Source organism: Balaenoptera acutorostrata, chromosome 17 (genome assembly GCF_949987535.1).
Source record: "Balaenoptera acutorostrata chromosome 17, mBalAcu1.1, whole genome shotgun sequence".
Lineage (NCBI taxonomy): Eukaryota > Metazoa > Chordata > Mammalia > Artiodactyla > Balaenopteridae > Balaenoptera > Balaenoptera acutorostrata.
The window spans coordinates 53,738,826-53,766,733 of NC_080080.1; positions in this window are offsets into that span (position 1 = coordinate 53,738,826).

Sequence of the window (27,908 nt, forward strand, 5' to 3'; positions counted from 1 at the left end):
TCCCTCTGTAGATCAAGTTAGTATCATCCTAATTCTGAAACCGTAAGTTTCCTTTTAAAGAAAGAAATTTATTTTAGAAAAAAGGCAAGTAGACACAATTCTTAAATTTATCTTTGCAAACGGTGCATAAAAATGTGAGAAAAAGAAATGGTGAATCATGGGCAGCTTGTTCTTATGAAATCATTTATGTAAACCATAAAAATATTAGCTTCTCAGTCCAGTGAATTCTCAACACTCCGAGATTGTTCTCATTTAACAGTCATTAGTTTCCAAACCCTTACAATCTAATTTATAATTTTTTTGGAATTTTGAGTAAAATATGGGTAGATAGATAGATACATAGATACATAGATAATACATCTTAAGTACTTGGAATAAATTAATATTGATTTTTGACATAAAAGTAAAACAATATACTTGATACAGTTGTGAATTTTCATGAGATTACTTATAATTAAGTAGTTACAAATAAGTTTTCTTCATCAAATGTACTGCATGATTTCTTACATTCATCTAGTTTTGAGACAGTTCTACTACTAACTGATGGAATTTCAATCCATTTGATATTGAAACTGTGTATGGGTATTAATAATGTCATGAAAGATGAGAGCTTTTTCAAAGTTGATGTTACAGTTGTTTCAAGGTGGGGTATTGTAGCAACTTTGGCACCCTGTCTAAATCCTTTCTCCATCTTACAAGCTGTGTGACTTTAAATGTGGTGCTTAATCTCTCTGTGATTCAGTTTCCTCATTTTTAAAATGGGATGATAATAGTATTACCTCACTGTGTCACTGAGGGTATGAGTCAGTAATCGGCCTGTATGTCTGATATATAACAAAGACTCAGTAAGTGGCTGGGGAAGTAGCACAGTCCCTTCATAACCAGCAAAACTTTATGTTACATAGCCTAACAAACATTCAACCTACGAAAAATATCCTTCATGTTTTATTCCTTTGAAACACCATCAGGAGCTCATTGCAGAACTTCAATGTCATACTTCTCTTTGTTCTTTTACATAAACACTGTGACTTGCCATATTTTCAAATGTATATTATTAGTTTTCACTTTCAAAGTTTGTTTACTTGTAAACACAAGACCCTTCCTCTCCTGGAGATAATGAAGCAGTTCTCATAAAGCAATTCCTATAATAAATATGTGTGTTGATTATATGTGGGGGGGGGCGCGGGGGGTTGGCTGTGAATACTAGAGTATAAGAAAGCCTGTGATTCTCAAATATTAAGGATCAGGATGAACTGATTCCTAACTCCTGACTGGTGAGCCCTCTCCTTCTTGCCTGAAGTTTTGTTCTCATAAATGGCAAAATTATGATTTTTAAAATTTAAGTCTGTGATCTATTTCCCACACCTTTAGCTACAAAGGCAAATAACAAGTTTTTTTTTTAAATAAAAGATTTTCTTAATTTAAAGCATCTGAATATTTAACAAAATTTTTTTTCTAAATTCTAAGAAATCTCTATATATAAATAGATTTTTTTTTTCCTGGTTATTCATTCTCCAATTCCGTAATTAAATGGGGCAGAGAAGAGGTTTGTTTAACTCTGAATTTGAATTTCCCTTTTCCAGAAGGGGAAGTGGGTTAAGTTAGAAGCCCAACAATTAGGCTTTGCATGGGGGAGAAAAATTCACAGAATAGGTAATACTTTCAGTATAACTTTTATTTCTCCCTTAGATAACAAGGAAAGAAAACAGAACTATTTCAAAGCACCAACTTCAATGAAGAAAATCCCTCTTGGAAACCAACTAAATGCTCCCAGTGTTGGTATCTGTAGTGGCAGACAACAGGAAGAAGAGAATCTTTCATTTTTTTTTTTCTCAAAGAAATGAGTTTGTTCAAAGACTTTCTGAGCCTAGAGCTCAGAGTGATACTTAGACAATCTCTCCTGTGCAGACAGCAATCAGGAGGCAACTGCTTCATACAAATGTAAATTCTAGAGCTCTGGGCCCAAGTGTTCTTTGGGTCTCAGTCAATACTGAGTAATAAAGAGAAGGAAAGTCTTAAGTTCTCAGTTCCTAAACCTTTAATAAGCAAATGTCAGCACATCTCAAATGACATCTGAAATGTAACCCTTACAAATGGACATTTTGGATTCACAGACATATTCTTTCTGAAAATAAAAATACACCAATGTGTTTTTCTGAACGTATAGCACTGCCTCGGGAAAGAACACTATTTTACTGTTAGACCAGACCTTCAGACCAGCCTAAGCCATGGGAAAAATTAAACAAAGAGGGAATTTATGCATGCAGTTATATAGAGTCAGTATGCTAAGACTTGGAATTCATATTTAGAAAACTAGGTGTATTCTAACCTCATCTTTGGAATCAATGACCAGGCACAAACAATACACTGTTATTCCTAATGCCAGAAATACTAAGTCTGTCTGCTGACTTCATTAACCTGTGGATACAGGTGAGGTCACTGTATTATTTAGACTCACCTTTCAGTTCAATGCCACCATTCAGACCAATTCTGAGGGTCCCCTTCCCTCCCTCTTACCTGTGAGAGTCCCGGGGGATTATCTCTGTGCACTCATGAATCTGTATGGACCCATCATCTCCACAGCGTACAGCAGACCAGGTCTCAAGATGCTCTACTTAAGCAGATGCCTGTTGTATCCTCGAAGTGCCCTCAGGACAATCGCTCTCTTGAATGCTGCTACTTACTGCAAATCATCACTTGATTGTTGTTTGGAAAATGAGGAGACAGCTTCTTTCTCCTCTGGATTAGTTCTCTCGGCACAGTAGGGCAGCAGAGATGTATGTGACCCAAGCTGTGAGAGCTCACTAAGTTTAAATACAAGCTTTCATCCCCACAATGTGAGGAGACTTTCAGGTTGTCTGATATCAGGGTGGGTTCCAGTGACAGCTACAGCCTAGATCCAGATCTCCTACTCCCCCCGGTTCTTCTCACTTTGGATCAATTCTTTCAGGGGGTCCTTCAGTTCCTTCATATAATTTGTCTTCTGCCATTTTCCCCTCTCCTAGTTAATCAGGCACAAACACATATTGGATCCCAATTGTAGACAAGGTTCTCACAAGTGGTTCCTCAGCCATTGTAAAGTCAGCCAGTGTGATTCCATAACAGAGAGAAGTGGGTGTCACCTTATCCCATATCCAAAATAGATATAGGGACTCTCAACTCTCTGGACTTGATTCTGAAATGTCTGGGTTCTAAGCTTAGGACCACCACTTACTAGAGATATAACCTTGGCAAATTAGTTAACGTTGCTGCAATTCAGTTTTCTCGTCTCCAAAATTAGAACAATTGTACTTAACAAACGTTGTTACTTTGAAAGAGTTAATCTGAAGGGAAGATCTTTATAAAAAAGTTCTCATTGTGAAGTCGAAGTCCTCACTTGACTTCTCCTCAGGATTCAGGAGTACATGGATGTGTCTGAGGAACTTGCCATCTAAGTGAACTAAAGTGTGCTTGCAAGAGGGCTGAAGAGCCTTCCAAGAGAGACTCCATGTTAACTAGATGATTCAGACACAAGGCACGTGGCTCAGCAAGGAAATTTCAGTTTTAAGAAAGAAGGGTTGAATTTCATTTACTATGATGACATATCTCTCTTTAAGCTGAACTCCCTGGACTCAGATCTCCCTAAATACCTAGTTAGGAAGCTGAGCTTCTTCTTGATCAGGGCAAGCTTTAAAAAGCTGGTAGAATTTGAATTGTTTCTGCTAAAGTGACCACATTTGTACCATAGGTGGTGAGACCTGGGAAAATTGACTATATTTATATATCTTAGAAATGCATATTAGATATATTCTATTTTATTTTATTATTTTTTTAAATCTTTATTGGAGTATAATTGCTTTACAATGGTGTGTTAGTTTCTGCTTTATAACAAAGTGAATCAGCTATACATATACATATATCCCCATATATCCTCCTTCTTGCATATCCCTCGCACCCTCCCTATCCCACCCCTCTAGGGGGTCACAAAGCACCAAGCTGATCTCCCTGTGCTATGCGGCTGCTTCCAACTAGTTATCTATTTTAAATTTGGTAGTATATATAAGTCGATGACACTCTCTCACTTTGTCCCAGCTTACCCTTCCCCTTCCCCATGTCCTCAAGTCCATTCTCTAGTAGGTCTGTGTCTTTATCCCTGTCCTGCTGCTAGGTTCTTCAGACCTTTTTTTTTTTTTTTTTTAGATTACATATATATGTGTTAGCACACGGTATTAGTTTTGCTCTTTCTGACTTACTTCACTCTGTATGACAGACTCTAGACCCACCCACCTCACTACAAATGACTCAATTTTGTTGCTTTTTATGGCTGAGTAATATTCCATTGTATATATGTGCTACATCTTCTTTATCCATTCATCTGTCAATGGTTGCTTCCATGTCCTGGTTATTGTAAATAGAGTTGCAATGAACATTGTGGTACATGACTCTTTTTGAATTATGGTTTTCTCAGGGTATACGCTCAGTAGTGGGATTGCTGGGTCATATGGTATTTCTATTTTTAGTTTTTTAAGGAACCTCCATACTGTTCTCCATAGTGACTGTATCAATTTACATTCCCACCAACAGTGCAAGAGACTTACCTTTTCTACACACCTTCTCCAACATATATTGTTTGTAGATTTTTTGGTGATGGCCATTCTGACTGGTGTGAGATGATATCTCATTGCAGTTTTGATTTCCATTTCTCCAGTGATTAATGATGTTGAGCATTCTTTCATGTGTTTGTTGGCAATCTGGATATCTTCTTTGGAGAAATGTCTATTTAGGTCTTCTGCCCATTTTTGGAATGGGTTGTTTGCTTTTTTGTTATTGAGCTGCATGAGCTGCTTATAAATTTTGGAGATTAATCCTTTGTCAGTTGCTCCATTTGCAAATATTTTCTCCCATTCTGAGAGTTGTCTTTTCATCTTGTTTATGGATTCCTTTGTTGTGAAAAAGCTTTTCAGTTTCATTGGGTCCCATTTGTTTATTTTTATTTCCATTTCTCTAGGAGGTGGGTCAAAAAGGATCTTGCTGTGATTTATGTCATGGAGTGTTCTTCCTATGTTTTCCTCTAAGAGTTTGATAGTGTCTGTCCTTACATTTAGATCTTTAATCCATTTTGAGTTTATTTCTGTGTATGGTGTTAGGGAGTGTTCTAATTTCATTCTTTTACATGTAGCTGTCCAGTTTTCCCAGCACCACTTATTGGAGAGGCTGTTTTTTTCCCACTGTATAGTCTTGCCTCCTTTATCAAAGATAAGGTGACCATATGTGCATGGGTTTATCTCTGGGCTTTCTATCCTGTTCCATTGATCTATATTTCTGTTTTTGTGCCAGTACCATACTGTCTTGATTACTGTACCTTTGCAGTATAGTCTGAAGTCAGTGAGCCTGATTCCTCCAGCTCCATTTTTCCTACTCAAGATTGCTTTGGCTATTCAGGGTCTTTTGTATTTCCATACAAATTGTGAAATTTCTTGTTCTAGTTCTGTGAAGAATGCCATTGGTAGGTTGACAGGGATTGCATTGAATCTGTAGACTGCTTTGGGTAATATAGTCATTTTCACAATGCTGATTCTTCCAACCCAAGAACATGGTATATCTCGCCATCTGTTCGTATCAACTTTAATTTCTTTCATCAGTGTCTTATAGTTTTCTGCATATAGGTCTTTGATCTCTTTAGGTAGGTTTATTCCTAAGTATTTTATTCTTTTCATTGCAATGGTAAATGGGAGTGTTTCCTTAATTTCTCTTTCAGATTTTTCATCATTAGTGTATAGGAATGCAAGGGATTTCTGTGCATTAATGTTGTATCCTTCTACTTTACCAAATTCATTGATTAGTGCTAGTAGTTTTCTGGTAGTTTCTTTAGGATTCTCTGTGTATAGTATCATGTCATCTGCAAACAGTGACAGCTTTACTTCTTCTTTTCCAATTTGGATTCCTTTTATTTCTTTTTCTTCTCTGATTGCTGTGGCTAAAACTTCCAAAACTATGTTGAATAATAGTGGTGAGAGTGGGCAACCTTGTCTTGTTCCTGATCTTAGTGGAAATAGTTTCAGTTTTTCTTCATTGAGAACGATGTTTGTTGCGGGTTTGTCATATATGACCTTTATTATGTTGAGGTAAGTTCCTTCTATGTCTACATTCTGGAGGGTTTTTATCATAAATGGGTGTTGAATTTTGTCAAAAGGTTTTTCTGCATCTATTGAGATGATCATATGGTTTTTCTCCTTCAATTTGTTAATATGGTTTATCACATTGATTGATTTGCATATATTAAAGAGTCCTTGCATTCCGGGGATAAACCTCACTTGATCATGGTGTATGATCCTTTCAATGTGCTGTTGGATTCTGTTTGCTCTTATTTTGTTGAGGATTTTGCATCTATGTTCATCAGAGATATGGCCCTGTAGTTTTCTTTCTTTGTGACATCTTTGTCTGGTTTTGGTATCAGGATGATGGTGGCCTCATAGAATGAATTTGGGAGTGTTCCTCCTTCTGCTGTTTTTGGAAGTGTTTGAGAAGGATAGGTGTTAGCTCTTCTCTAAATGTTTGATAGAGTTTGCCTGTGAAGCCATCTGGTCCTGGACTTTTGTTTGTTGGAAGGTTTTTAATCACAGTCTCAATTTCATTGTTTGTGATTGGTCTGTTTATATTTTCTTTTTCTTCCTGGTTCAGTCTCAGAAGGTTGTGTTTTTTCTAAGAACTTGCCCATTTCTTCCAGGCTGTCCATTTTATTGGCATATAGTTGCTTGTAGTAACCTCTCATGACTCTTTGTATTTCTGCTGTGTCCGTTGTTACTTCTCCTTTTTCATTTCTAATTCTACTGATTTGAGTCCTCTCCCTTTTTTTCTTGTTGAATCTGGCTAATGGTTTATCACTTTTGTTTATCTTCTCAAAGAATCAGCTTTTATATTTATTGATCTTTGTTATTGTTTCCTTCATTTCTTTTTCACTTATTTCTGATCTGATCTTTATGATTTCCTTCCTTCTGCTAACTTTGGGTTTTTTTTTGTTGTTGTTGTTCTTTCTCTAATTGCTTTAGGTGTAAGTTTACGTTGTTTATTTGAGATGTTTCTTGTTTCTTGAGGTAGGATTGTTTTGCTATAAACTTCCCTGTTAGAACTGCTTTTACTGCATCCCATAGGTTTTGGTCATCGTGTTTTCATTGTCATTTGTTTCTAGGTATTTTTTGATTTCCTGTTTGATCTTTTCAGTGATTTCTTGGTTATTAAATAGTGTATTTTTTAGCCTCCATGTGTTTGTATTTTTTACAGTTTTTTTCCTGTAATTGATATCTAGTCTCAGCGTTGTGGTCCGAAAAGATACTTGATACAATTTCAATTTTTTTACATTTACCAAGGCTTGATTTGTGACCCAAGATCTGATCTATCCTGGAGAATGTTCCATGAGCACTTGAGAAGAAAGTGTATTCTGTTGTTTTTTCATGGAATGTCCTTTATATATCAATTAAGTCCATCTTGTTTAACATATCATTTAAAGCTTGTGTTTCCTTATTTATTTTCATTTTGCGTGATCTGTCCATTGGTGAAATTGGGGTGTTAAAGTCCCCTACTATGATTGTGTTACTGTCGATTTCCCCTTTTTTGGCTGTTAGCATATGCCTCATGTATTGAGGTGCTCCTCTGTTGGGTGCATAAATATTTACAATTGTTATATCTTCTTCTTGGATGGATCCCTTGATCATTATGTAGTGTCCTTCTGTGTCTCTTATAATAGTCTTTATTTTAAAGTCTATTTTGTCTGATATGAGAATTGCTACTCCAGCTTTCTTTTGATTTCCATTTGCATGGAATATCTTTTTCCATCCCCTCACTCTCAGTCTGTATGTGTCCGTAGGTCTGAAGTGGGTCTCTTGTAGACAGCATATATATGAGTCTTGTTTTTGTATCCATTCAACCAGTCTATGTCTTTTGGTTGGAGTATTTAATCCATTTACATTTAAGTAAATTATTGATATGTATATTCCTATTACCATTTTCTTAAATGTTTTGGGTTTGTTATTGTAGGTCTTTTCCTTCTCTTTTGTTTCCTGCCTAGAGAAGTTCCTTTAGCATTTGTTGTGAAGCTGGTTTGGTTTTGCTGAATTTTCTTAGCTTTTGCTTATCTGTAAAGGTTTTGATTTCTCCATTGAATCTGAATGAGATCCTTGCTGGGTAGAGTAATCTTGGTTGTAGGTTCTTCCCTTTCATCACTTTAAATATGTCCTGCCACTCCCTTCTGGCTTGCAGAGTTTCTGCTGAAAGATCAGGTGTTAACCTTATGGGGATTCCCTTGCATGTTATTTGTTATTTTTCCCTTGCTGCTTTCAATATTTTTTCTTTGTATTTAACTTTTGATAGTTTGATTAATATGTGTCTTGGTGTGTTTCTCTTTGGATTTATCCTGTATGGGACTCTCTGTTCTTCCTGGCCTTGATTGCCTATTTCCTTTCCCATATTAGGGAAGTTTTCAACTATAATCTTTTCAAGTATTTTCTCAGTCCCTTTCTTTTTCTCTTCTTCTTCTGGGACCCCTATAATTTGAATGTTGATGTGTTTAATGTTGTCCCAGAGGTCTCTAAGACTGTCCTAATTTCTTTCTATTCTTTTTTCTGTATTCTGCTCTGCAGTAGTTATTTCCACTATTTTATCTTACAGGTCACTTATCTGTTCTTCTGCCTCAGTTTTTCTGTTATTGATTCCTTCTAGAGAATTTTTATTTTCATTTATTTTGTTGTTCATCATTGTTTGTTTGTTCTTTAGTTCTTCTAGGCCCTTGTTAAACGTTTCTTGTATTTTCTCCATTCTATTTCCAGTGTTTTGGGCCATATTTACTATCATTACTCTGAATTCTTTTTCAGGTAGACTGCCTATTTCCTCTTCATTTGTTAGATCTGGTGGGTTTTTACCTTGCTCCTTCATGTGCTGTGTGTTTCTCTGTCTCTTCATTTTGCTTAACTTACTGTGTTTGGGGTCCCCTTTTCACAGGCTGCATGTTCATAGTTTCCGTTGTTTTTGGTGTCTGCCCCCAGTGCCTAAGTTTGGTTCAGTGGGTTGTGTAGGCTACCTGGTGGAGGGGACTAGTGCCTCTGTTCTGGTGGATGAGCCTGGATCTTGTCCTTCTGGTAGGCAGGACCATGTCTGGTGATGTGTTTTGTGGTGTCTGTGACCTTATTATGATATTAGGCAGCCTCTCTGCTGATGGGTAGTGTTGTGTTCCAGTATTGATAGTGTTTGGCATAGGTTGTCCAACACTGTAGTTTGCTGGTCATTGAGAGGACTGGTTCTTAGTGTAGAGATGGAGATCTCTGGGAGAGCTTTCACTGTTTGATATTACATGGAGCTGGGAGGTCTCTGGTGGAGAAACGTCCTGTACTCGGCTCACCCTCCTCTGAGGCACAGGCCTGACACGGGCCTGATGTGTGGAGCACCAAGACCCTGTCAGCCACACGGCTACTGACAAATTGTCCGAGAGATCATTAGCCCTCTCTGATTCTCAGTTTTTCCATCTAGAAATTTCCAGAGAAATGGCACACTCTCGAATGCTACATGCTCTCTTAAGTGTCTCCCAAGATGCACGTGTTGCATATTTGCATCAGGATATTTCTCCCTCTGTTCTCAGACCACTTCCATGGCCAGATCTGACATCAGCCTGACTTTAGAGATGGCCCGTGTCTGCAGGCTGCCACTGCTTGGGAAGCGGGGAGGAAGGCAGCAGAGAGGCAAGGAGCCACACCTGTGGCTCCTCTGGCTCTTGGTGGCCTTAGATATATTCTACGTTTGCCACCCTAACAAATAGAGAAGGTAAACACTCCCTAAGAAATTATCCTGTGTGTTTCATCACTTTATACAAATTTTGCTGAGATTAAGGAAAATTATAGTTTCCATTTCTTTGTCTTTGATCTACAAAAGTACAGAAAAGTACTAGGTTTAGTTGGTCACCAGAAAACGGTTTAGGCAATTACAATTGACAATGAATTACTCCTTTAAAGCAGATCTTAAATAACGGAAATGTTCTTTTCTTTTTGGAAGCTGGTTATCAACTAAGATGAATCACTAGTAATGTTTACTTCTTTGTGAATCAACAGGAAAACCATAAACAAGTCTCAAAGGAGACTGAAGAACAAGGTTTCAAGGACATTACTGCTCCTGCCTGAAACCGTAACCAACCGAAAGCCTGAAAATATGGAATTCAGAATTTCAATGTTTCCTCAAATAGCAAGTGCTCACAAAACAACTTAAGGCAGTTACAATAAGTCAGTAATATAACAAATCTTGAAAACAAAACTAACATCTCAAAAAAGAAAGGTGACAGTCCCTGTTATGGACTGAATTGTGTCCCTTCCTCCCAAATTCATATGTTAAATCCTAACAGCCATATCTCAGGATTTGACTGTATTTGGAGATAGGGACTTTAAAGAGGTAATTAAGATAAACGAGGTCATTGGGGTGAGCTCAAATCCAATGTGGCTGGTGTCCTTACAAGAAAAGGGTATTATGACACAGACATACACAGAGGGAAGAAAGTGAGAGGGCAAAGGGAGAAAATGGCAAATCTACAGGCCAAGGAGAGAAGCCACAGAATGACATCTCTCCCTGCTGACACCTTGATCTTGGACTTCTGGCCTCCAGAATCATGAAGAAATAAATGTCTGTTGTTTAAGTCACTCAGTCTGTAGTATTTGTTATGACAGCACTAGCAAATGAATACAGTCTCCTATACCAAAAACCTTCCCAAAAAGTTCATAAAAAGGAAGGAGAACCATGACTCTTTCTCTTGGATCCATGAATTCTATTTAGATTGTGCTTATAATTTTCAAAGCATCTTCATGTCTATCATCTCCTGTGTGCCTCCCAACAAACCCATTTAATGGGGGGAGAGGTTGAGACTGAGAGGAGAGCCTAGACTTGCTCAATGACAGACTAAATCAGCACCAAGCCTCTTGATTCACTTGCAGGGGCAGCAGCTAATGTTGAGGAGGATAGGTAGACCAGTACTCCACATTACTGATGAGTGAGGGAGGGTGAGGCACCAAGTGACCGGGTGACCTGCCCAAGGCCTCTGCAGCAGGAGGAGGCTGCTGGGGACTGAAGCCAGGTCTTCAGACTTGACCTTGTGACATTCCCACTGCCCTACGAGAAAAAGGTATGCACTTCCTCTGCAGTCCCCAAATGATTCCTAGCTTCCTTCTTCTCCTTCCTTCCTCCTACCTTGCCAAAGAAATGCCAGCTCTCAGGACTACAGGGAGGACAACTGGGTAGGCATATATTTTATAAGTTTTGAAAGAAATCTTTAATACCACAAAGACAAATTTGTATATCCATACATCTATAACTTTTGTTCCTAATGAGAAATAAAGTGTCAATCTCTATGTGATAAAAACAAAAATAAGTAATAATAACACATAACGCCCCCCCCCCTTCTGAAACACACACATGCTGTTATGCCTTTTTAGGGAGGGAATAGATTGCTCTACATATAAGATTTCATCTAAAAAGACAGGCTTATAATGGGGTTGAGGGTATGCAGAGATTTGAATAACCACAGAGAATTTGTGGGAGAGGAAGGGATACCTAATAAAGAACTTTAAGAAGTCTAGTTTATAATGGACTATGTAAACTCCACTGTGTAATTCCCATTTGGATGTCTTCAAGTACTTTTCAGTAAGGGACTACATTACTTTTCAATGACTTTTGGAGCTGGAATTGTTTTTCTTTCTTTCCTTCTTTATTTCTTCCTTTCCTTTCTTTCATATGTAATACCAAACTCGTACCAGTCTTAAAATGGGCCAATTTTATTTGAATCACAATTGTTTTCCCTTAGGTTCACTGAGGAGTGAGTGAGAGTAAGGATTCAAGCATGCAAGATACTGGTAACCAATCAGAAAGATCTGGAACTCTTCAGATCCCAAGATGTGATTCCTGCACAAAGTCTTCTGGATCAGCTAATACTTCTTAACAAAAGTCACTTCTAGGACTAAAAAGAAGTACTAATCTGTCTGTCTTTCTGTCTCTCTACCTCTCTCCTTTCTCTTTTACCATCTATCGTTCCATCCATTCATCCATCCATCCATCCATCCACCTGTCTGCTTTCATATCTGTCTATATATTCAATTGAGACTTTTTTCTTCATTGACTTTTGGTTTACAAAATTTTCCCTCATGAAAGTTCCAAATGAAAAAAAACTATCCATAATTAAAATAAGACAGTGTGAAAATCAGAGCTCCTGTTTATATCTCAACTTTCCCCACTTGCTGATAAGTGACTCACTGTCTCTCACCTACATGAAATAGAGCCAAGGGGTGAAGGAGCTAAGGATGACACAATCTTTAACCAAAAAGGAAAAAGAAAAAAGAAAAAAAGCTTTAAAAAGCAGTTCCCAATTATCCTAAATGTTTTTATCAGAATCTTCTTTTAGTCTTTTTAATATGGTTCGTTCCCATTTATAAAATGAAACCATTCAGAAAGCCATCAAATCCAGCCAGGGATTCCTAGAGAGGTTGGGGAGGGTCTCAGTTGAAAGGATGCTTCTGAAGACTCCTTCAGCAAGTCCCTAGGTAATTGTCTGAGAACCTAGAGAATCGGTGGCTGTTTGCATGAGACTCGAGGGCATTCCAGGTGACCTCCAGAGACTACACTGAGATTCCACGTGACCTTCATTAATTTAAGAGTCCAGCAAGAGGCCATAGCCTAGAGTTAGAATGCACCTGCATGATAATACTTAGGCAGTGACAGACTTGGGACTCTGATGTCAGACACTAGTCAGCAGGTCTTTCAAAGTGAGAAGCAAACCTCAAGGAAAAAGCCCCTGAAGAGGAGTCAGAATTTCCCAGCCAGCAAGACTCTTAGATTAGGCCGTTTTCCTATTGTGTAGCTGTGAGAGAGCGAGGTCACCCTCTGAGCATGGGAAGGGAGGCTCCCCTTTCCAGCAAGGTCACTCGTCGTAGCTAGCCCAAGAGCTGTGGACACCTGTTCGTTCTTTATTTAGTAATAGCCCACTTCGCAGTCTACTTGCTATTCTAAACTGTCTCCTCTATTTTTATCCCTGTCATAAACTGGATTCCCTGACTCGTGCTGCCTCCATCCTGACCCTCTCATCCACTCCACCCTACCCCGAACATGCCTCCATCAATAAATACAAATATTTTAGTAGAATAGCTGGTTGTCCTTGGCTGAATTCCCCTCGTAGTTAGACCATGTGGCTACCCTTGAATTCCTCCCTGGTTTGACTTAATCATTTAGAGGGCTTTTTCTAGAGCACTTTCCTCAGACACATCCCTCTTTGGAGAATGTTAGTCTTAAAATAATTCCCAGTTCATTGCTCATCTTTTCCTGAAAATAGATCCTCTCCTAAGTCTCTAAGGTGTTTTTGGTCTTTAAAAGTATCTAATGCTTGCTAGAAGCATTTTAATCATCAAACAATTGAAACAAGACCCTATGGATTCTTGATGCCAAATAATGGGCTAATGACTCTCACATCAGTATTTTTAACTCATAGCTCTCTCCTGAACTTCAGACCCATATACAACCATATAGACAAGGAGGTATTCCCTCCTAGTTATTAACCATGCCCTTCATACTCCACATGTCCCAAGCCCACCTCCTTTTTCTCCTCCAAGTCTTCCAATATTCCTTCCTGCTCCCATGGAAGCTATATATCCTATTTTTTATATTTCACTTTAGGTATAGGTAATGAACATACAAACATGTATTGTTTACAATGTAAATACATTGTATCAGATGGTGAGAAGTACCAAGAAAGCAGCATATGGTGGCAGGGGAAAGGGGAGCTGTCAGCATGGAAAGCCTCACTGCTAACTGACATTTGTGCGGAGACCTACAAGACCTGAAAGTCAGGTGGCTTTTGGGGAAAACCCAAAAGAGAGTGGCTGTTGGGAAAAGGGAATTTTTCATGCAGAAGAAGAAGCAACTGCAAATGCCCTGAGAAAAGGGGTGGAAGCAAAGAGGAGTGGGGAGGTAAGATATTGACTTTGGGATGTCAATTATTACATAATATTAGAGATAATGGCCAATGATATAAGAGAAAGGAATATGCTACTTAAGAATTGAAAAGTAAGAAATAACCCAGTAGAACTAATAAGGCTTCAGAATAACTGCAGAATACAAGACCAATGTTTTCCTCTACCCTATGGGTTGGCACACTTTTTCTGTAAAAAAGCAAGTTAGTAAATACTTTCACCTTTGCAGGCCTTAAGGTCAAAATGCCATTGTGGCATGAAAACAATCATAGACAGTATGTAAATGAATGGACAAGGCAATGTTTCAATAATACTTTACTTACAAAAACAGGTGGTAGATCAGATTCGGCCCCTAGGTCATAGTTTGCCAACCTCTGCTCTACATCAACAACTACCAAGCAGAAAATGGTATAGAAATGAAATTATTTTCACAATAACAATGAAACTATAAAATATCTAGGAAATAATTTAAATGATACAGTACAATACCTTTTCAGAGAACATTTTAAAATGCTTGTAAGGACATTAAGAAAGATGTGAATAAGTGGAGAAATATATCATGTTCACAAATGGACAACTTTCATAGTAAAGTTGTCAGTATTCCTCCAAAATAATCTCTGAATTTATTGTAATCCAAATAAAAATTTTAGCAACATTTTTCAAAATATGTAAACACTCTAGAATTAATATGGAATATAAAATCTATGAATAGTTCAACAAGGCTAAAATAAGAGCAAAGAGAGGTGCTATTTCTGCTAGATACTAAAGTAACAATGCCTTAGTAATAAAAAGAAAATTATATTGATGGAAAACAGACAAATAAATCAATGAAAGTGAAAAGAGAGCTAATATGCATGCATATATATTATATATATTGTATAGATATATAATTTTATATGTATATAAACTTAATATATGATAAAAGCCTCAAAACCATTGGAGAACAATTCATTATTTAGTAGATTATGTTGGGAAATCTCACTCAGTATATATAGATAAATAAACTGGATCTTTACTTATATAAAGATGGGGCTTCCCTGGTGGCGCAGTGGTTGAGAATCTGCCTGCCAATGCAGGGCACACGGGTTCGAGCCCCGGTCTGGGAAGATCCCACATGCCACGGAGCAACTGGGCCCGTGAGCCACAATTACTGAGTCTGCGCGTCTGGAGCCTGTGCTCCGCAACAAGAGAGGCCGCGACAGTGAGAGGTCCGCGCACCGCGATGAAGAGTGGTCCCCACTCGCCGCAACTGGAGAAAGCCCTCGCACAGAAACGAAGACTCAACACAGTCATAAATAAATAAATAAAAGAACGTGAATTTCTTTAAAAAAAAAAAAAAGCAGAGGGTTATTTGAACTCTTTAAAAAAAAAAAAGATGAACACTAGATTAAAGATATAAATATAAAATTATGAAGTCAATATAATAAATGCAGAGGTTATATCTTTGTGATCTTGTGGTAGAAAAAATATGTAGTTAAACAAGACATACAAGATATGCTTATCAAATTAATAAATTTGACTATATCAAAATTAGGGATCTCTCTTTTATAAAAATACTATAGGCAAAGTTAAAAGATTACAGAATGGCAGAAGATACCAATAATATCTAAAACTGCTAAAGGAGTAATATCTTAAAAATAGGAACCCTTTGCAAATCAAAAGAAAATGAAAATGGACAAGCACTAGAATAAGAATCATACAAAAAGGAAACTGAATGGGTAAGAAATCCTCAAACTCATCAGTAACAAAAGAAATGCAGATTAAACAATGAGACAGCGCTTTAGAGCCATCAAAATAGAAAATTTTTAAAATTTGGATGCTGCCCAATACTGATGAGAATGTGTGTAAACTGGAAGCCTCATGCATTACAGATGAGAGCAGAAGATTCCTGTTACCCTGAAGAACAATCTGATGGTACTTAATGAAACCCATCATGCAAAAAGCCCAGAGGCCCAGCAGTCTCACACTTGGCTATATATCTCAGGGAAATGCTCTCAAAGTCCATGATGTGACATTTGCAAGGGTATTCACTGCAGTATTATTTGATTCCTGGAAATTGGAGGCAATTTAGTTGTCTACCACAAAATGCCACATATGCACATTAAAACTCTTACAAATATTATATTTTAGAAGGATAAAAACATATCCAAAAATTAGATGTCCAACAGAGAAGAGAATGCGCTTGGGGGGTGAGGAAAATGTGGATAAAGAAAAGGGGACTGGAAAGGTCTTGATTGCACTGAGCATGAGGGGGTGTCATCAACTGAGGGCGTGATCAACTCTTCACATGAGGTTCAATGACAGAAAATGTACGACTTCTGTATAACAAAAAAGGAATATTAAAAATCATAGGTAAGAACTATGCAGAAATGTAGGCATGCAAAAAGGTAATGTAGAAAAAAGTAAAGATTGCTGTGTCTGAGTGACAAAAGCATGTGAAAAAAATTTTCCTTTATTGTTTTATGTTGTTAGTGTTAACGAGACTTTTCTTTAAAAAGTAAACATAATATGAGAAGCACCCTAACACTGATAATTTTTATGAGTGCTTAAAACTTTTACAGGGCAGTGGGTAAGCAAAATTGATAGTCTGAGTAAAATGACTGCTTAGCTATCTATTGGACTTTCTTAAATGTTTTGCTTCATAATACTTACCATGATAAGTATTTTGGCTCTTTCTAATATGTCATAATAATTTTATTTCATTCATTCATTTAGCAAAGTCTTATTCACTTTTGAATGCTGGGCATGGTAACCCCCAGTAATGAGCCTTGGGATTGAGGAAGGCTCTGGGCTCTGCTTCAACACCTACACCCATAGAGCCTGGCAGTGTGAAGGCTTAAGATCTTTTGTGCAACCCCCTGCCCCCTACATCAAGAGTTACAAGCCCTTAGCCTTATTTTTTCTTGAGAAACCCCCAAACATAAATAGACCAACTCAAGCCTGCTAAGGCCCATTTTTCTTGTTAAATGCACACAGAATGGTCTTGCTTATCCTTAGCCATCTATGTCAGAGAACATCTGCCTCACTCTCTGTCACATTTTTTGTTTCTTTGTTCTTTTTTCCTCGTCAACCTCAGTTCCTGTAACATATGAAATCTCTGTTCATTACCAGAAAGGCTGTCCCACTTTTAGAATGCCATCCCTCCTAGCAGCAAAACAAACATTTTCTGGTGGTTGCTGCAATTTGATAGCCTTGAGTTCAGGACCTTTCTAAAGTTTAAGCTCTGGAGTTCAGCACTTCACATGGTGGCATCAGACAAGCATTGGGTGGGCACATTTTCATAAAGCTCTGGAGTCTACTCTTAGGACCAATAGATTTAGGACCTCTAAGTCTTCAGTATACCTGCTGTTCTTTGGCTTTCAAGTCTTGAAGAAAAGGAGATGTTGCTTTTCTTAAAGGGAGAGAAAGAGATTCTCAGGCCCATTGCTTTCTTCACTCCTTCACTCTCCTCCTTTCTAAACTAATGGGTGTGCAAGGGCTTGAAGCCAGATACCTGAGTTGGAATACTGTCTCCACCGCTAATGATCTGTGTTCCCTTGGGCAAGTTACTTAACTTTTTTGTCTCAGTTTCCTCATCTGTAAATTGGGGGAAGCACCAGTAATAATCTCATAAATTTGATGTGAGGATTCATTGAAAAGCTTTTCATGGTCACTGCATGTCAAACCCTGTAGGCTTTGCGCTTGGGTTGCCATGCTGAACAAGACAGACATAATCCCTGTCCTCATGTTGCATCTGGCTTACTGAGAGTCACTGATCTGTTATTTAACATCAAATTTACAATGACTAAAAGGCAAAAGTCCTAGATCCATATTCTAAACATTACGATTCTTTATGCTTCTACTACATCCTCCACTCTATGACCTGGCACCAGGGCTTTCGGAGATCCCTGCCCACTAATTTCTCATGTATCTTTTCTCAATTCCCTCACCTCTGGATGTTCTTGAATATCACAGCCATCTGTTCCAATATCACCAAACTCTAGAAGGGCAAACCCAGGAATACAAGAAAGAGAACACCAGGCAGAAGGCTGTGAGTCCAGCTGTAAACAGAGCAAAAACAACATCCTTAAAAACCCCTGGAATGGTAAGGTTACAATCGATGTCATAATTGGAGTCTTCTTCATTGGATTTTTATTAATATATCAATGAGGAAAGATACTAAGTGTAGTACCACTGGTTGAATTAAATGTGGGAAAGTTTTATGAGAAGTTACAAAACTAAATTTGGCTCAAGAAAAGCTGAAAGACAATTCATCCACAATTTATGGCCTATGTAAGAATCCACCTGTTTTATATGCATCCAGGTGTAAATCTGGTACCAAATGATAAAACTAAGGAACATAGGGTAACTGATAAGAAACCAGCCTCATCACAGGTGAGGTGCAGAAAAGAAAATAGATTATCTGAAGGAAGACACTGAATAATTCCAATGAAGCCTTAATTGCTGCAAAGGTTGATGTAATCCCATCTGGACTCAGGAAAGTAAAGTTCTAAGGCATACTGTTAACAGTTCAACCCAAATGGACCTTGCCTACCTGCTGTTCACCAACCCTTGAAAACTATGCAGAACAGGCGTAATATGAATGAGAGTGTGGTGTGTATATAAATCAAGTAATGAAATAGTAAAACAATCAAAGTAATGCAATTAAGACTTTAACATTTGGAACTTGGATCTCTTGGAGAGTCATATTAAACTTTATCCACCTTTGATGTCTTATATTTAAACATAAAATTGACCTTTTACTTTCCAAGTTTGTAGCTAAAATCCCAGCCATTGGCAGTCCTTTGCCACCAGATGTTGAAGAGGATGAAATATGGGGTATTGGGTTCCCTTATGCAGAGAGGGAGTAGAGAAGATCTAGAGAGACTGAGAGGTTGGCCTGTCCTTAGGTGAGAAGGACTCAGGTCCTGAGATTAGAATTTTATTTTCAGCAGTCCAGGTTCTGGAACAAATCTTATCTAAAACATAAAAATATTTGATATCATTTGAATCTGGAATCTGCTAAGGTGGATAGGTCTGGTGGAATGGGAGAAGCCCCAAAGTATTCAACTCATTTCTTTTATTCATGGGGTACTGACATCTGAATGCCATCCTACAATCATGAGTCTCCAATCTTGCCTAGGGGCTAGGCTTTTAGAGGCTAATGTACATCTAATCCCTCATGCATGCATACACTGTTCAACGAACAACCAAACAAAACTGCTAGATTTAAGTCCATCACTAACCTCTGCAGATATGCAAATTAACACACACTGATACTCAAACATTTATTGTTATTAATACTAAATTACAAAATATGAACCAGCTAGAGAGACTCTATTTATTTAGAGAAATTCCAAGATAATACTACTGAACCTCTTACAAATATATGTGTTTCTTTACATTGTTGATCAATTTGATCAGGAATTTTAGGTTCCACAGCTGTCATCTCTTTCTGCCAGGCCAAATTTCCTTTTATTGACTTAAATATTGGCTACAGAGGGGAAAAGCATAAGAAATATAATGATATGACCCTATAGATGGTTCAAAAAAAGAGAGGCATAGTCCTGCCTGTATCAGTATCACTAATGTATCTTAACCATACCAAGAGGGCAAGGATTTGTGTCTGGAGATACTAAATATAGATGTTTTTGCATGAATGGCTTCCAGTTTTTAAAAATCCTTTTTCATTTAAAAATATAAACTCTACCTCTCATTTTCTGACTTATTTTATTTTCTCTTTTTCTTGGTATTCCTCCAGTATCTCTCTAACAACATCTTTGTCCGCCCCCAAGATACACACCAACAACAAAAGTAGCTGATTTCTCTCATCCTTAAGCTCAGCCTGATTTGCTGAAAATGCATCACAGAGGAATTTTCTAGAGAGAGAGAGACTTTGGAGTCTTGGAAGATCAGATCTTGTTCTTTAGAAATGAAAACTGTAGAGATGAAAATATATCCACAAAAATCAGACATTCACTCTTTAGAATCATTTGCTACCCTGGAAGATAGCAAGGAGCAAGTACTGAGCAAAGATACAAGCATCTTTGTTGAACATATTTTATTTAACCAGTAATTTTGTGATCATTAAAATAACAACAACAACAATCAGTGATCTTGTGAACTTTAATCAACCCCCAGGACAAGCCCATAATTTTTAATTAGCTCAGAGTACGTTGACCTATATAGAAAATGTGTCCATCTAAAACTCTTTACTGTGTGGAAATCTATTTCATAACAGCAAGCTCAAACACTAATGAAACCTCCAGTGTACCACGATTACCTTTTGGAGTGTGCCAGTGTTGACAAAATCAAGGAACTCTTGAAAACCTAGAAAGGACAAGCAAATAAGAAACTTCAAGAGATCATACTACATATTTAAGTAAACCAAACCAAGCTTCTTTATACCTAGACAAAATCCCTGTGCATCAGAAATCATGATACTTTTTTTAAAAGTGTCAGTTAATTTTTTTGGTGATCTTTTGAAATTATTTTATGACATTTTTAAGGAATCACCATAGACCAGTAATTAGCTCAACTAGCTCTCTGACAAACATACATTCAAGCTATTCAACATTAAAATTCTCTGAATTATTTAAATACGTTGAGGTCACTTCCAGTATTTGCCTAGAAGTCATAAAATTACATATATGTATATTTGCCTATTTTCATGTGTGGGTATATATGTGTATATATATGAACATAGTATGTATACATGTGTGTTAATGTATAGGTATATTTATGTGTGTATGTATATATATGTGTGTGTACATATTTAATGTTTAAAATATCTTTAACTGCAAAAAGAGCAACAAAAAAGTCAAATCCAATATTTGTCTAGGGCAAAGTTAAATCCAGACTCCCAAGCTTTAGCATATTAATGCTTTCTAGCTAGAAAGATCACATGTCAGACGAATTAAGCATCCACAGTGCTTGCAGGTGTATTAAGGCAAAATGAAACAAGAATTCTTACTGTTGTCTGTGTTGGATGCCTCTCCTTATAGCAACTCTTTTTCAGGCAACTATACCTTAGCTCATTATTTAGATTTGCCACCTAAGAGATTTCTTTCCCCCTCTCCAAGTGTCTGATTGCATTTGTTCTAGCAACTTAACTGCAGTGTCATTATTACACGATTCTTCACATAGCCAAAGGTTAAACATGCTTTAAAGTCTACAGTAGGTTCCAACTCTGTGGGCAGCATAATAAAAGAGATCCAATTAGACAAATGTGCTATCAATATTTTATATTTGTAAAGAAAATGGTAGACGCTCTTGGCTTTCTCTGAGTCCATCTGAAAGGATGTGGTTTTTAAACAAGAGAGCCATTTCACAACCAAACTCTAATTTTAATTCAGAGTGTGCCACTCAGTGTTCCACCCCTGTACTACTTTTGTTGGTGTGTAATTCCTAATAAAATTTCTAGGTGAAGGACATTCCTGACACTGCAAATTTTCATAGGTAATTCAGACTCAATGTGCACAGATCCAAGGTCCCCACAGTCCACAAAATCTGTTCATCGACCTCCTGTGTTCCTTGCCTCAGTGAATGACTCCACAGCAGGCAGTGGCCCAAGACAGAAACAAGGATGCCACTGTTGGTTCTACTGTTCCTGTTTCCAACATCAGTTTCATTACCAAGTTTCTCAGTCACTCTCAGCCCCTCACTAGCCTTCTAATTCAGGTGGTCATCATCAGGATGATGTCACCATCATTTCTCACTTGCTTAATGACAGCCTCCTATCAGGTTTCCCATTCTTGGTTCCCTCACATCCATCCTCTATTCTATTGCCAGGCATCTTTCTTACATGTGAATCTAGTCAGTTATTCTTCAGCTTTAAACCCTTCCCTAGTCTCCATTGCTTCCGGATATAATACATCCTTCTTATCATGAATTACAGGGTACTTCATGATCTCTTATCTTTTATAGATTCTTCCTTTGAATTCTACTCTCTGTGGTAGATATTATCACGCTTAATATAAAGATAATCAAATTAGGTTTCTGTAATATTGGAAACCCTGATTTGGGTCACACAGCCAGGAATTAATGGTGTTAGAGCTGAATTCACATTAGAAGTCTGAATAAAGTCTTTACAAATTCGATTCAGTTTGAATTTGTTTTTCTTCAAGAGGTCATGCATTCTAGGGTTCCATTTAACATACCTCTGATATCATATACAGAATAACATGGGTCAATTTCATTAGAATGTTACTTGTGTATGAATTATTAGACCACCCTTACCTGTTATCTTAGTTGGGGTCTCCTGAAAACAGAACCTGATGAAGGATTTGCAATTTATTTGGGAGGTGAGCCCAGGGAGCAGGGGTGGGGAGGAGCATGAGGCACAGAAGGAGGACTAGCCAATAGAAGTATGTGTTAACAATCCCATCCTCAAAAAATCTACAAACAACAAATGCTGGAGAGGGTGTGGAGAAAAGGGAACCCTCTTGCACTGTTGGTGGGAATGTAAATTGATACAGCCACTATGGAGAACAGTATGGAGGTTCCTTAAAAAACTAAAAATAGAACTACCATATGACCCAGCAATCCCACTACTGGGCATATACCCTGAGAAAACCATAATTCAAAAAGAGTCATGTACCACAATGTTCACTGCAGCTCTATTTACAATAGCCAGGACATGGAAGCAACCTAAGTGTCCATCATTGGATGAATGGATAAAGAAGATGTGGCACATATATACAATGGAATATTACTCAGCCATGAAAAGAAACAAAATTGAGTTATTTGTAGTGAGGTGGTTGGACCTAGAGTCTGTCATACAGAGTGAAGTAAGTCAGAAAGAGAAAAACAAATACCATATGCTAACACACATATATGGAATCTAAAAAAAAAAAAAAAAAAAAAAAAAGTCATGAAGAACCTAGGGGCAAGAAGATGGGAATAAAGACACAGACCTACTAGAGAATGCACTTGAGGACACGGGGAAGGGGAAGGGTAAGCTGGGACAAAGTGAGAGAGTGGCATGGACATATATACACTACTAAATGTAAAATAGATAGCTAGTGGGAAGCAGCCGCATAGCACAGGGAGATCATCTCGGTGCTTTGTGAGCACCCAGAGGGGTGGGAGAGGGAAGGTGGGAGGGAGGGAGATGCAAGAGGGAAGAGATATGGAGATATATGTATATGTATAGCTGATTCACTGTGCTATAAAGCAGAAACTAACACACCATTGTAAAGCAATTATACTCCAATAAAGATTAAAAAAAAGATAAAGTCATGTAATAATGATCCAAAACAAACAAACAAACAAACAAACAATCCCCACGCTGTGACAATGGGTCTCAGTTCTCACAGGAGAATGTACTGGATACCTCCTAGAATTGCTACCTGATGGGGGAAAGACAGAAGGAATTTTCCATTAACTTCTGGCCACATTGGTTGAGAGTTGCCCTCAGGAGTGTTAATTGCCCCAAGGTTCTGAGTTGTAACATATGTAATAACCAAGCAAGACCCTGCCAGTACCTGAGCTCTGCAGAGCCCTAGGGCAGGAAGCAGAAACAGGCAGTACATACATGAAGCCTCTGGTCAAGGGCTTCTCCCTCCCTTCTGTGAGTCAAGCCTGCACAGACCTGCGTACAATACACAGCTGAAATTGGAGATGGTGGCAGCCAGGATGAATCTGGGCAACAGAGGCATCTAAGACACCCAGTCCCAGGACATGAAATAATTAAGAAATAGAATGCCATTCTATTCACTAATATTTTTAGACTCACACAAATTTCAAGTAATAGGTTATAGATTAGCACAAATACATTTTTCACTGATTTTTCTCTGCAGAAAACAAAGACTATTGAATTATGTGTAGGTGGTTCTATTAAGTGACTCATTTGTTGCAAATAAGTACCAGCTGCTTAGTTGAAAAGCTAGGGCTAATCAATAAATAATTCTCTCTGGAAAGGAGGCAGAATTCTCTATTTCAATAATAGTCCATTTATAGATACGTTAAATATTAAAAACTCTGGACCCAAAATTAATCATACAGGAAATGATTTTAACCATATTTTAGAACATTGGAAATCATATGACTGATATTTTCACTACTCTTTATTCCATGTCAATTCTTAAGCTACTTTGCTTATTTACATAGGGCACAAGAATATGCCAGAGTAAACTGTAACTTTCAAAAATGAAATCCTTCATATATTTTTGGACCATAAAGTCTTTTTATCTATTTCATCTCATTCTAAAATGTACGTTAATATATCCATAAACTAAAGATAAAGGTAAGATATAATTAAAATATTAACAATGGTTATTGCCTTGGGATGAAATTAAAAGTTTTTATTTTCTTCTTTGTGTTTTTTGGAATTTTCCAAATTTTTTATAGTTCTTTCATGTTATTTGTGTAGTAAGAAACAATCCTACAGTACACATCATTTTTTAAAGGTCAAATTAAAAAGAAAACACTTTGGTAACGATTTTTAACTCAAATGTGGCCAAAGATGTTTTTTTATGAAAAATTGTTACAACATAGCTCATGCATGTAGAGAATTTTCCATCACAATGAAAAAGAATCAACCATTTGATTTTACCCTAAGTTAGTTTCTTTCCAGGGATATTAATACCTTAGGTTTAGAGAGAGTCCAGGAGGTGCTGGAGAGTCCAGGAGGTGCTGAACTACATGTACAAAGAAAGGGGGAAAAGACAACATTTTCCTTTTTCCAGGATAACTTTCAGGCAGGAATGTGGCATAAATTACAAAATTCCACTGACCTTATTTTTGACTATATAGGGACAAAGATATCACTTGTCATTTCATGTCTGGATTGGTGATGACCTCCTAGTTTCTGGGCAGATTTATACCATATTCTCCTGTTAGGAATGTTCTTCTGGCTCTACTCCTCCACATTTCTCCTCCTGTACAGATGGAAAATTCCAGAAACATACCAGAAACGTCTTACATGCGGGGTTGGTGAACTCATTAATCATTAACCACTGTAACCTCACCAAACCAGCAAGAAAGAGACAAGGCTGATAGGCAGAGCTGATAATTTCATCAGGCTCACTGCCTACCACCGGCAAATCCTAGGTAGATCTTTAGGTAGTTAATCCTGGGTCAATTCCCAGGCCTTTCTCCATTTCCAGAAACTCCTGGCATTTGTCAGCTGTCATTGCACTTGTAGAGCTGCAGCTCTTTACTGTCGTGCTCTTTCCCAGCACTGGCTGCAGACTGGAACTCAGCCCCTACCCGGCTCCCCTGTGCCATGTTGCTTTCAACGTCAACCATGTAGGCCCTTTTGGTTTGTCAGGGTTTGGAGAGGGGGGTGATTTGCTTTTTTTGCTTTGTTTTGTTTTGTTTTTAATCTTGAGAAAATTAGGGGCAAGAGAAATAAGCAAGAAACAAAGTCAAATTTCTGATAATCATGATTCTTACCCTACAAGGCTGATTATATTACTGAGATGGTCTTGTTCCATCTTCTGCCTTCATTCCTCAAGTTGGGGCTCTCCAAATATCCTCTCATTTTCTGACTCTCTCATTAGAGAAGGAAACGAAGAACCTTCTCTATTTGAAGTCTACACTTCTGTGTATGTTGGCAAGCAAAGAAATCAGGACAGAACAAGTATGCACTTTGTCTTTGGTGAGTAATTTAACTTTCTGTGAACTTCCGTACTGGATAGCAGAGAGGCCTTACCTAAATTCCCAACCCCCTTATCACTATATGCTCCTAAATACTCTATATTTTTCCTTTATAGTAGGGTTCCTCAACCTTGGCATTATTGACATTTTGGGCTGGGTGTTTCTTTATGTGCGGAAGGGGGCTGTCCTATATATTGTAGGATGCTGAGCAACACCTCTGGCCTCTACCACTAGATACCAATAGCACCCTAGTCATTTGTGACAGCAATGTCTCCAGGCATTACCAAATGTCTTCTTGGGGGCAAAACTACCCCTGATTGAGATCATAAACCACTTCTCTAGAGAACTCAATTAATTTGTAATTTTATGTTAATTTGTGTGATTATAAATTATTTTCTCTTCCACTAGACTGTAAATTCCACAGGGGCAGGGATCATCTCTATTCTAAATTCTGCCCAACTTCTTTTCCTGGCACATAGTAGCCACTCATTAAATATATATTGACTTAATTAATGAACAAATGATGTGGGTAGTTTTATGAGCTATTACAATAATTCTAAGAATTCCAGGGTTAATTAGTGTCAGGAGAAAAATGATTATTCTGGCTATGCAACAAAATGATATTTAAAATTTGTAACAATATCTAAAAGACATGACATTTTGGGAAACATGTCATAAATTTTTTCTTATAACTTACAAACTTAAAATTTAGATATATAAGATTTTTATATTATTTCAAAAACTGATTTGAACTTTAATCTTTGTTATATTTTTCCATAAACTATATCCTAATGTTTGCGGATGTGAGAGTACATTTATTAATACTGATGGCAGATTGATAGCTCAGTTCTCTTAAGGCATTTCATTCTTAAATTTAATATAATTAAAAAAATTTTGATTGCCAAATTAATATTTACTCACTCTAGAAAATAAAGAATTCAAATCATACAAAATAAAGTTCCTGACTTTTCCATAAACCAGTGCTTTCCCCTGATTGCTTTAGAGTTTATATAGGCATTCATGAATAAATACATATTTGTATTTGTTTCGTTGTTTTGTTTAAAAAATGTTTTTACTTAAACGGTATGGTACCATACTTATTTTTCCTCAGCTTGCTTTCTTACTTAACAATATTTCCAGGATCCACATAGGTTTACCTCACTATTTTTACCTGATGCCTACTAGTTTATAGTATGGACTCACTGTAGTTTATATTTTTAAACAGCAATAAGATCAAGCATTAAGATGGTCATAAAGTTTATTTCCTCCATAGACATTATCCCCTGACCCTTTCTTCTGTTTAGTTAGCAGCATTCATTGCTTCAGAGGAGTGCTAACACACCCAAATGACTCAGTTAGTTCATTTCTTAACTTTTAAGCTTCTAAGTAATCTTTGGAGAATCATGGCCAAAAAAAGTCTTAAAAGTCATTTTTTTCTTTTGACAAAAGGTTGTTTTTGTTTTTGCTTTTGTGCTTAGTTTTGATACTCAAAATTAAAATTCAGGCAGAGCTGAAAAAATAAAAATCCATAAACAATAGCTTGGAAAGAGAACAGCTGAAGAGGCAGAATAACTATTTCTCCTCCATCCCCACCCGCACCAGCACACCAGTTAATGTTGCTAGTCCTGGGGATGGAACGGATTGGAAGGTCAGGTGTCCACTTGGGTCTTTGGGGATAGAACATTTTGACCAGGTACCATTAAATTAATGGAGGGAGGGAGGTCCCAATGATCTATTACCTCATAACAAATTACCACAAAACCTTAGTGGCTTAAAACAGAATCAATTCTCTTATTACTTCTCAAAATTTCTGCAAGTCAGAAATTCAAGAGAGGTTTGGCTGGCCAGTCTTGGCTCAGGATCCTCCCATTCAGCAGCAGCCAAACAGTGGCTTGAGCAGAACAGCAGTGGTGGCAGCTGGGGCTGGCCGGGCAACTGTCCCTCTTCACCAAGTCTCAGGGCCACCCGTGTGGTCTCTGTTACATACGTGCTAGTCTGGGCTTCCTCAGAGCAGAGTGGCCTCAGTTCAGCCAGACTCCTTACATGCCAGCTCAGAACTCCAAAGCCAAGTGTCCCAAGAGAACGAGGCAGAGTTCATGACTTTTTTACGACCTTGCTTAGAAGTCGCAAAGCGTCATTTGTACCACACACGGCCGGTTGAGGCAGTCACGAAGTCCTGCCTAGGTTCAAGTGAAGAGGACAGAGACCCACCCGACCTCTTGGTGGGAGGAATGTCAAAGTCTCATTGTAAGAAAAGCATGTGAGTTGGGAGATATGCCTGTGGCTATCATTTGAAAATACAGTCTGCCTCAGGGAAGAACAATAGAACTGCAGACCCTCAGATAAGTTTTGTGTTATCTGAGT